We start from the raw sequence: 9,297 nt of genomic DNA, 5'->3' as shown, positions 1-9,297 counted from the left end.
CTTTTACCAATTGTTGGAAAGAAAATTATTCTTTGCTGAAAAAAATAGTGTCATCCAGCCCTAGAATGAAAATTGCTGCCTACCCCCCTCAAACTTCACAGGCTGAGAATTTCCTTCTAGCATCAAAGTTTTGAAAGACCTCATGTTCTGACATCAGATTTCCTTTTAACATTCACACATGTCAGTGCTTTGAGATAATGACTTGTGAAATCATTATTATAGCACACTGGGTAATTTAAAATGTTGGCACCTACCTCGAAGGCAGCGTGTATGATAATACAAATGTCACCTCCTTCAGACTTCCCAAATGTGTACTCCTGTGTTTGTAGGAGAAGGACTCACAGAGGGCTCACCTAGAATCAGGACCCCTTTGGTCTGGGTGCTCCATAGAGAGTGTACAAGAACCCTTTTCCTCAGAAGTGTACACACAAAGGACAGCGCAAACAGGGAGTCAGGCCTGTAAAATGTCAAGCACAAAGTCAGCAGCGGGGCCAGGACTACATTCCTACCATACAACTCTCAGAGGTCTACTGCACTTCCCTTGCCTTTTCATAGTAAATATTTTGATACCTCCATTGAGACCCTGAGATCAATGACCCCTAGCTTCCCCTCCAACTCAGCTGTTAAATACAGCTCAGGACCCAAGCACTTTCCAAAGTGAGAAATTTAGGGTGGCACAGCAACATCCAATAGCACTAGCTACTAGCTCTGAGGCATACCCAGTTCCATGCATTAGGGTGGCAAGGGACATGGCAGGAAAACAGGAAGTGATTTATTACCCTCAGAGCTTCTCAAACTCCACTGGTTACTGACCAAAACTTCAAGGAGAACAACAACAACAACAAAAATACTGTATTAGCTTTGCTGCTACAGAAACAGACCAGCAGACAGTAACTGCCTGTTATTTCTTTCTCCCTGCAGCCATCCCTGTCAGTGTTCAGACGTAGACCTTGCCTCTGACAAGATACCTGGAGCATCTCAGTGAGCCAATATTGTAGGGACACACCCAGGGAATCTGGCACCTCCACACCTCTGCTTATGCTGTGTACCTCATCCTGTGCTCAGCGTTCCCCTCAGCACCCGTGCTGTTGCCAAACAGTGCTCAGGACACTTCTTCCCATGGTTCATGCAGATGTTATGCAGCACACAGGAGATAATCTTTATATAAGGCAAGAACAAATCACTTCTCATGGGTCTTCTGCTACATGAGGTTTCAGTCTTTCAAAGTCTCTCTCACGGCCATTTTTAAATCACTTAAGGCACTAATCAGTCTTTTTTCATATGTCCTGGAATATGCCTTACTGTCCTTTGCACTAGGAGATATGTCAAGTCATCAGTGATGACAAGATGAAGGATAACATAATCATTATCTGCATTAGCTGTACCACAAAAAACTGCTACAGGAACCCAGGTAAAAATTGTAGCATATTGTATTTTCCAGAGCACTCTTCCTGAACATTAAGAAAACTACCATAAGGTGGGACAAATGATGGAGGTTACGTTTACCACACCTTGGAGACCAGCAGATAAGTAATGCTTCCCAGGGATGAACTCTGAGGCCAGGTGCAGGGAGTTAGTGATAAGGTTGTCTTTTATGCCTGTACAAATGCAGAGCACCGTGCACTGAAAGCCACCATTAACCTCTGGAGGCTTAATGAGTTACGTACCTAACAACAGAACTTTTGAAGTAGTTACATACCATGTGGAGTATAGAAGAAAGGTGGGTCCTGCTCATGTGATTTACTGCCACTGCAATGTGGAGGAAAAATGTGTCAGTTCTGTTGCTGCAATCACCATCAAGAGCCCCATTAAAATCAGTTGCCACTTTTCTGAGGCAATAAGAATGCGTTATTTTGGAATAAAAGGTGCTAGTATTGATCAGGCAGGGCATCCAGCAAGCCTTGCTGACCTGGGACAGACTGGCCTAGGACCCAAATGGTATTTCCAGCCCATCAGCATGCAGGGAAGCACTCCCTGGGCCCTTCGTTTAGGAGGATTTTTTTTCTCTTTTTCATTTTATATTACTTGATCCTCTCTAAAAGGTCAGGAAGTTAAAATGTTTACTGTTAACACTGAAATGTTTACTAGAATTATTTTATAAATTAAGTAGAAAGCATTGTGCAGATGTCCTATAATTGATTATGTATCCTTCCCACTATCCTTTACATGAGTGGCACTTTTCAAAGCCCTCGGCTGCACTTGGACCCCTTCACCTGGATCTAGGGTTGAACCTCATTAACATGTCAGGCTGCAGGACAACAGAGTGGGAACTGGAACAAGGAGATCACATATCGACTTGCAACTTCCTACATTAATATACTGAAGTTTAATAGCAGCCTCTTTCAGAATTTAACCTCACCTTGCTGATGTGCCTGTGTTGGTGAACACATAGGATTTGGAAGTCCTTGGGGGTTGATTTTTTTTTTTTTCCTTTTAAGATCATTTACCCTTTCAACCTACAGAAAACTAAGCATTTTACTGCGTATTCTTGAGCTAGCATTTTGAAGGTTTTCCATTTTTGTGGCAATACATCTTGACCTTTAACACCTTTATATGGAAGGGAACAATGAGCGAAGAAGCAGTAATTTCTTAATTGCTTTAGGCAGAGGTCAGGCAGGGCAATAAGCTGAGAGTCAAGGTAACAACGCAGTGGAAGGTCCCGTTGTGTGAGCTTTGTGTGTCAGTGAACTTGATTCATACTTAGTGTGAATAGAGGAACTCTCAGCTATTTCAGGAATGTCAGCAATTTTGCCGTAAAGCAACTTTGATCTTGCTCCAATTTCCCAGGCTCATTCATTAGCTGAGAATGTGGAAAGTAAGATAGGCTCTCTCTTCCTTGAGAATGACTGCCTGCTACTTAAATAAATCACCTACTTCTTCTCCCCGTCCTTCTCATAATAAAACAATCCTTCACAGGTCTTCTTGCCACACGATGAATCTTTTGACTCCAAGGATATCTCTCCCTGATGCATGGGCTAAAAGGAATGCCTTTGAATTCTGAAACTGAGGGTCAGATTCTATAAACATACCACCCCAAAGCCCATCAGCCCCCAGCTTCCCCCAAAGTAACATGAGACAAGCTGGTGACCTTTTGATACTTATGACAATGTGGAAATTGAAGAAGTTTCTAGCCTTCAGAAAAAAAAGGACTCTTCTTGCCTTAGTCCTGTCAGCTCTGTGCATTTTGAATCGTGGCACACTCTGTTCCTTCTCCTTAGACAGGCTATCATATGAGAGGACTGTCAGGGCAGCCTCTGAGTCTCCCGCAGCAACACAAGCACCAGCTGGACTAAACTTTCACACGCTGTTTGCTCTCTCCCATCTCTGCAGGACCAGACAGAAACGTGCACAGAGGAACGGCTCTTTGAGTACAGTGTGGAATGAGGTTTTTTTTAATATTCTATGTTTTCTTTGATTGTCACCAACATTATAGTGATGCTTTTAAACAATAACATTTTTCACTATGGATTTTTTTATTTATTTATTTTATAATTAAAGCTCATTTCTGCCCTACTTTTCTCTCCTGCCCCTGCTGTGAAGCAGGAAGTCATCTTTTAAAAAAATGTTATGTGAATTACAGAGAAGCTAATTGATTCATCCAAAGGTCAGAGAGTGTCAGCAGTGGAAGGAGAAACTGAAGCAGAACAGCCCAAGTCTCCTTTAGAGGAGACTTGCCTTTAGAAATCACACTCTGCGACAGGTTTCCTCTATGGCACCACCTACGTTTTTCAATTCCTCTCAGCTCATTTCATCTCAGACCTCCGTATTTCAATCTCCTGGCTTTGCAAGCAATGTGTTCGTGTTCTCAAACAAACAACACTCAGAACTCACCAGCACAGTTGTTAAGTCTCCTAATCTTACACTTACTTACCTTAGGAAAAGAAATAACAAGCACACTTGTTCAAACAATCTTTGTGCCAGCTTTCCCCATATTTTAATCTTATAAAAATGTTTCATTTACACAAAGGGATTCAGAAACATGTTTATGAACATTCTTCAAATCTTTTTTTAAGATTACACTTAAAGCATTATAATTGCCAAGTGATGAGATTTTTGGATGCTGCAGAAGCAAGTGTATCCCTATGGCTCTATCTCCCAGCAGGCCCCTCTGTGCATCTCCTTCCCTTCCAGCAAAGGCTCAGAGGTGAAAGCTTGTGAGCTTTGCACCAGAACTGAAAGCCTCTAGGTCTGCAAGGAGATTTTGTCACTGGATGCAGAATACACATCAGGGTCATCATAATCTCTATCAGCTGGGATGGCTGTGCAATTATCCAGTTATATGCAAGATGGGTCAGTCACAATGGGAGAGAAAGCCACCTTTTCCACTTATCTCTTCGGATAAAATCATCCCTGTAAATGCCTGAAGCATTACCTTTTGTTCTCATTTTCACAGCCCTGCAGTGAAACCTATGGTATCTTTTACTTGCTTTCAAATTCAAAACGTTGTAGTATCAGAGAGCAGAAATGATATTTGGTGTTCATGAAAACAGCCTCTCCCAGTGTTGCTTTGTGTGTTTAAGCAGAGGTGCTGCAGGGAGGAACAAGGTTCTCTTCTTATCTGCAGGCTGCTTTCAAAACTACTTAGCATGTGTATTCCTCGGACAATGAACGTATTTTCCCCTCTGAGGCAAGAATATCTGCTACACTCTTGCTTTGCTGCACAATAAATCAAACCATTCAAGTATGCTATAATAAAAATACTTGCTTTGAAGTACAACCTTACATGTCTAATTTCCTAGTGGTAACAATGATGCCTTATCACAGTTTTTTTTTTTTTCCCCCTTCAGCCTGTTTTCTCTGTCCGGTTGTTTTGTTAACATGTGTGGCTGTCTAACGACTGGATTTTGGATTCCAGATGTTTTGGCAAAAGAAAGCACTAAACGGCCATATACATCCCAGAAACCTCATACCACCCAAGTAGCTGTTATGTCAACTGGCTAGTGTAAGCCTACCCAGACAATTTTCCCCTCTTCCTCCCCCTAGATGGCTGCTAACCCTTTAGTCATCAATACAAAATGACAGAAGTTCTTTTCTGCAGCTACTGTTACAGAGACATACAGGGTGGGGGATATAAAGCACCATGCAAATGAGATCCATGTGGTTTTGATGGAATGAAAGAGTATTTTAACTAAATAATGAGCTCAAGCTCTTTCCTGGTGAACAGGGTGATCAGCCCAATGATTAAAGGTATATTTACATAGGCAGACACATACATGAATGCATGTGCACGTACAGTGCATGCATATGTACAAAAGACACCTCTTTTGCAGGCTGCTTGTGACACTATTGGTTTTGACCTAAGCTTTTGCCTGCAGGAAAACAAACGTAGTAAGAAGAAGCAGTCACTAATGTTACGTATGTGTTGGGATGTGTTGGTGGGAGAGGTGTCTACTTTGAAGAGGACAAGGGTATGATTTTTCACTTACTATGCAATACCATTACTGCTTTGTATAGACTTTGCTAAGGCGTTCCTTCAATGCTGGTGGCCATGAGTTAGAAGAGCACTAAATTGAGAGATCCTAAATTGCACCCCAATAGAGATTAAGCCCTGGAGCCAGCCATTAAAAGTGGAAGAAAGAAAAGTGCATAAGAAGTCAAAGAAGAAAAGCATTGCAGATTATTTTAAATAATTCTCTCTGCTTCTTCTCTCATGGGAAATCCTGATGTGCAAATTGCTGGCCTATTTTCATGCTTCCTCCTGCTTTTTCTCCTGCTCTGAATACTTGATCATATGCTGCAGTAATTTTCTTTCCCTTTTAGTATCAAAGACTTGTGGTCCAATCACAGATCCAATGCTTTTGAAGAGATTTGTCTCCCCATTGCCAGACCTTCTGTTTTGTCTGTATGAAAGAATCCATCATTTTTACTCCAGATGGTAACCACAAGGGAGAAATCAAATAAGTTCATTCCTGGAAAGGGCTCAGAATAATGGATTGTCTTCTCTGCCATTTCCTGCAGGGATCAGCAAAGGTAGATTTTGTTCTCTCACCTGGCTGGGATCCACCAAACTCTTTAAGACCCCTGGGGGAGATCAAAAGCTGGGTCTTGGGATCTGGTGGGTGGAAGAGAAAGAATGAGATCACTGATATTAATTACTGAATGTGCAGAGTTTTATGGTAGAAGGCATGATCAAAATAAGGATTTAAACAGGCAGAAGAACAATGAAGTAATGGATAATGGAAGCATAGACTGGGTAGACATCTTGATGTGAAGGCTGTAATCTGCAATCTGACCCAGAAGAGGCAGATTCACACAAATGACTAAATGCATGTCAAGGGTAAAGGAGATTATGTTATCAGTTATATTTTTAATGAAGTAGAAGAGAGCAAGACTGAGATAATCTGCAGAAGTACGTTACAGAAATACATTATGAGAGGTGAGAGTCAGAAGAAACAATGGGCAAAGGAAAAAAGATGTAAGAAGGGATTGGTTTCAATGTCAAGCAGGCTAAACCAGACTCTACCTGCACAGTACTCATAAAAAACCCAACTTAAACACTGATCTCAGCTTTATATGCCTTAGGAAAGAACTCTCAGGAGCAGGATGATAGGGAGAAAGGAAAGAAAGAGACAAAACAACAACAAAACCACAAAAATGCATGGAAGTTGAAGCAGAGAGTATTCTTCCTCCCATAGGCATACCTCCTGCCTTCTGTTTATCTGAATCTGAGGAATTCCTTAGCCCAAATGCCATGCTCCAATAGACTTCATATCTCTCAACTACGGCATGGAGGGATTCAGTCTTTCCAAGCACAATTCCCCAGAATCATTTACTAGAGCAATAATTAGACAACGTTGATTAAAAGAGATAAAACACTGGAAGCTGAGTTACTATTATTTAAATGACCAAGCAAAAAGATTAGACAGTGGGTTTTCACAGGCCCTCTCTGTAACAAAATGTCCACCATTGATTGCCTGCATAATAAAAGATACCAGACAGATAATCTGTGAGTAGCAGGATCGGTGAAATTCATCCAGTTGCAGTCAAACTATTTATTTTGCTAGACACTCCTTTTGGCTTAACATGAATAACATTCAGTCAAATTCACAATTGTCACATTTAGAATCCTGCTAAACATACAGAAATCCAAAAGGTACTGCTCTTGGAAAATTACTTAGTATCTGAAATTCAGTTGTGCCTATATAGTTTAAAGCTTAATCCTCTAACTCCTCTTGAATATCAGTGTGAATCCTTTTGATTAAGTAAATGATATGACCATGAATATGAATTGTGAGTATAGTGGCATTGTCAATGCCATGATAACCTAACTGATGATAACCATACCCAAGGATAGATAGATAACCATAACCATCCCCACCTGAAGAGTTCTGCATGCAGGGGTCTTTTTTTAAGGTCAAACTTTCCTTTGAGTCTTTTTGACCATTTACTGAACTCTTACCACAGTGAGGAGTGTTGAAATAAATGTCTTCAGCCTCATGCATTGCAGACCCCAGGGTATAGCTCTAGGGCTAATGTTTAACTGTAATGTTTCAGGGTTCTGCTTTAGCTCCCCAGTGTCAAATTCATCAATCTATTTATTCAGGGCAGTTTAAAAACATCTTCAATTTCATTCCATCTTTCTGGAAGATTTTAGGCCCTCTGTAGTGGAAACTCTAGCATTTCTTTAGCCAGGGTGACTGGCATGAGTAGAATGAATATCTGAAGTTCATTAAAAGCCAGTCATGTGAATACAAGCCTACAAAGAAGGCTATTAATAATGCCTAAGAAATCAACAGGGCTTCAGGAACAGGCCAAATTGTACAGCTTTCTCATTAAATCATAAAACACTGAACCTTCTGAATGAAAGCCAGTTCCAGAGAGATAAGTGATGGCAGAAAATATGTTTTAATCTCATTACTCCTGTTCCAGTTTGTAAGAATGTAATATCATTTATTTCAAACTTATAGTGGCTGCTAAACTGCAGTCAGAAACCAAAAAGGAAGACAGGTATTTAATTTTAAGGAAAATAAAACTGTATCTCTCCCCCGCCCCCTCCCAAGGAAACTGAGGTGCTAATGGCAAAAGTAAATCTTTTTTTTTTCATGTCAGTAATTACAGAAGTATTACAGCTACCAATTTCTAACTATGCAAACTTAGCTGCACCCACATAAATCAGCTAAATGATGGTGACCAAGTTGAAAAAGAGTGTTTTGTAGCTGAGAGTTTGCTCTATCAAAGTGTTATTTTGCTGTTTGTGTCTGTTGTAGTTTTCATGGCAATAAACCGGAGGCATTGCTTTCAGAATGACCAAAATGTAAGTAAGCATATATGTCTCTATATATTTATACATTCATGTATGCTTAGATACATGCAAACTTGAACTTACTTAATTTATTCAAGAAGTCTGCTTATATTATTTGTTTTTAAAATGTTATTAATATGATCTTTCAAAAGTTAACAGGAAGGCTTTGTAGTTATTTTGGCAGTTTTTAGTTAGTTATGTTTTCAACTTGTTAATAGGGATAATAAATGACTTAGTATTTTAATAGGAAAAATATTCCATTTTAGTAACTAAACTCAAAAAACTGTCTTAAGCTTCATCTATAACATCCATCAACAGATTATTTGTTCAGCTAAAAATGACAAGGGAATAAAGGCAACCACAGAGGGTCCTGTTGGCAAGACACAAGTGCAGAGTCTCATACCCAAGCTTGTCTTCTCTCTTTTCCTGAAACAGAAGACATCCAATAGGACTAAGAGTCCTCCAGAATTTCCTCACAGAGGAAGCATTGTGGATCTAAACATTGCAAACCATCAGTCAAATGGCTGTGACAATAATGTGGAGGAAGTCTCTAAGTGACTGGCTGCTGGAAGATGGCAGAATGCATTAGGGAAGGTTTGTTATTTAGGTGTATTTTGTATACACTGAGCATCTGTAACTGATCACTGTCAGCAGAGATAGGATGCTGAACAAGGCAGACTTGTATGCAAGCCCAGTTTGTCTGCTTTCACATCCTTGCTCTAAGAGCTAGTGGAACCATTGTTAGACAAAAAAAAAAAAAACAACAAAAAAAAAAACAGCATTATAAAAATACTCATACTTGATTTCTCTCTGTAAAATTCATTTGGCATTCCTCTTCTGAATTATTTGTCTACAAATCTATATAAAACTCCTCTGCAGTGAAGAAATATTTGTGATAAATGATAACTAAATCTCCCTTCTCTGTAACAGTCAGTGAAGGGCAAGATACTTGGCTTCGGCTTTTCACTGGTTTTAGTTGGAATAGGTTTAATTTTCTTCACAATAGTTTGTATAACACTGTGTGTTGGATTTGTGGTAAACACAGCTCTGATAGC

General features: G+C 40.0%; 1 long non-coding RNA gene across 1 annotated transcript; it reads right to left on the bottom strand.

Moving 5' to 3' along the window:
- Window positions 261-6,292, bottom strand: LOC110390373. Its single transcript, XR_002433726.1, has 3 exons — window positions 5,990-6,292; window positions 1,700-1,749; window positions 261-457 (listed from the first exon to the last, which is right to left on the bottom strand). It is a non-coding gene; the product is annotated as an uncharacterized LOC110390373 (long non-coding RNA).

Source organism: Numida meleagris, chromosome Z (assembly GCF_002078875.1).
Source record: "Numida meleagris isolate 19003 breed g44 Domestic line chromosome Z, NumMel1.0, whole genome shotgun sequence".
Taxonomy (NCBI): Eukaryota; Metazoa; Chordata; class Aves; order Galliformes; family Numididae; genus Numida; species Numida meleagris.
This window is presented reverse-complemented; position numbering and strand designations above follow the sequence as displayed.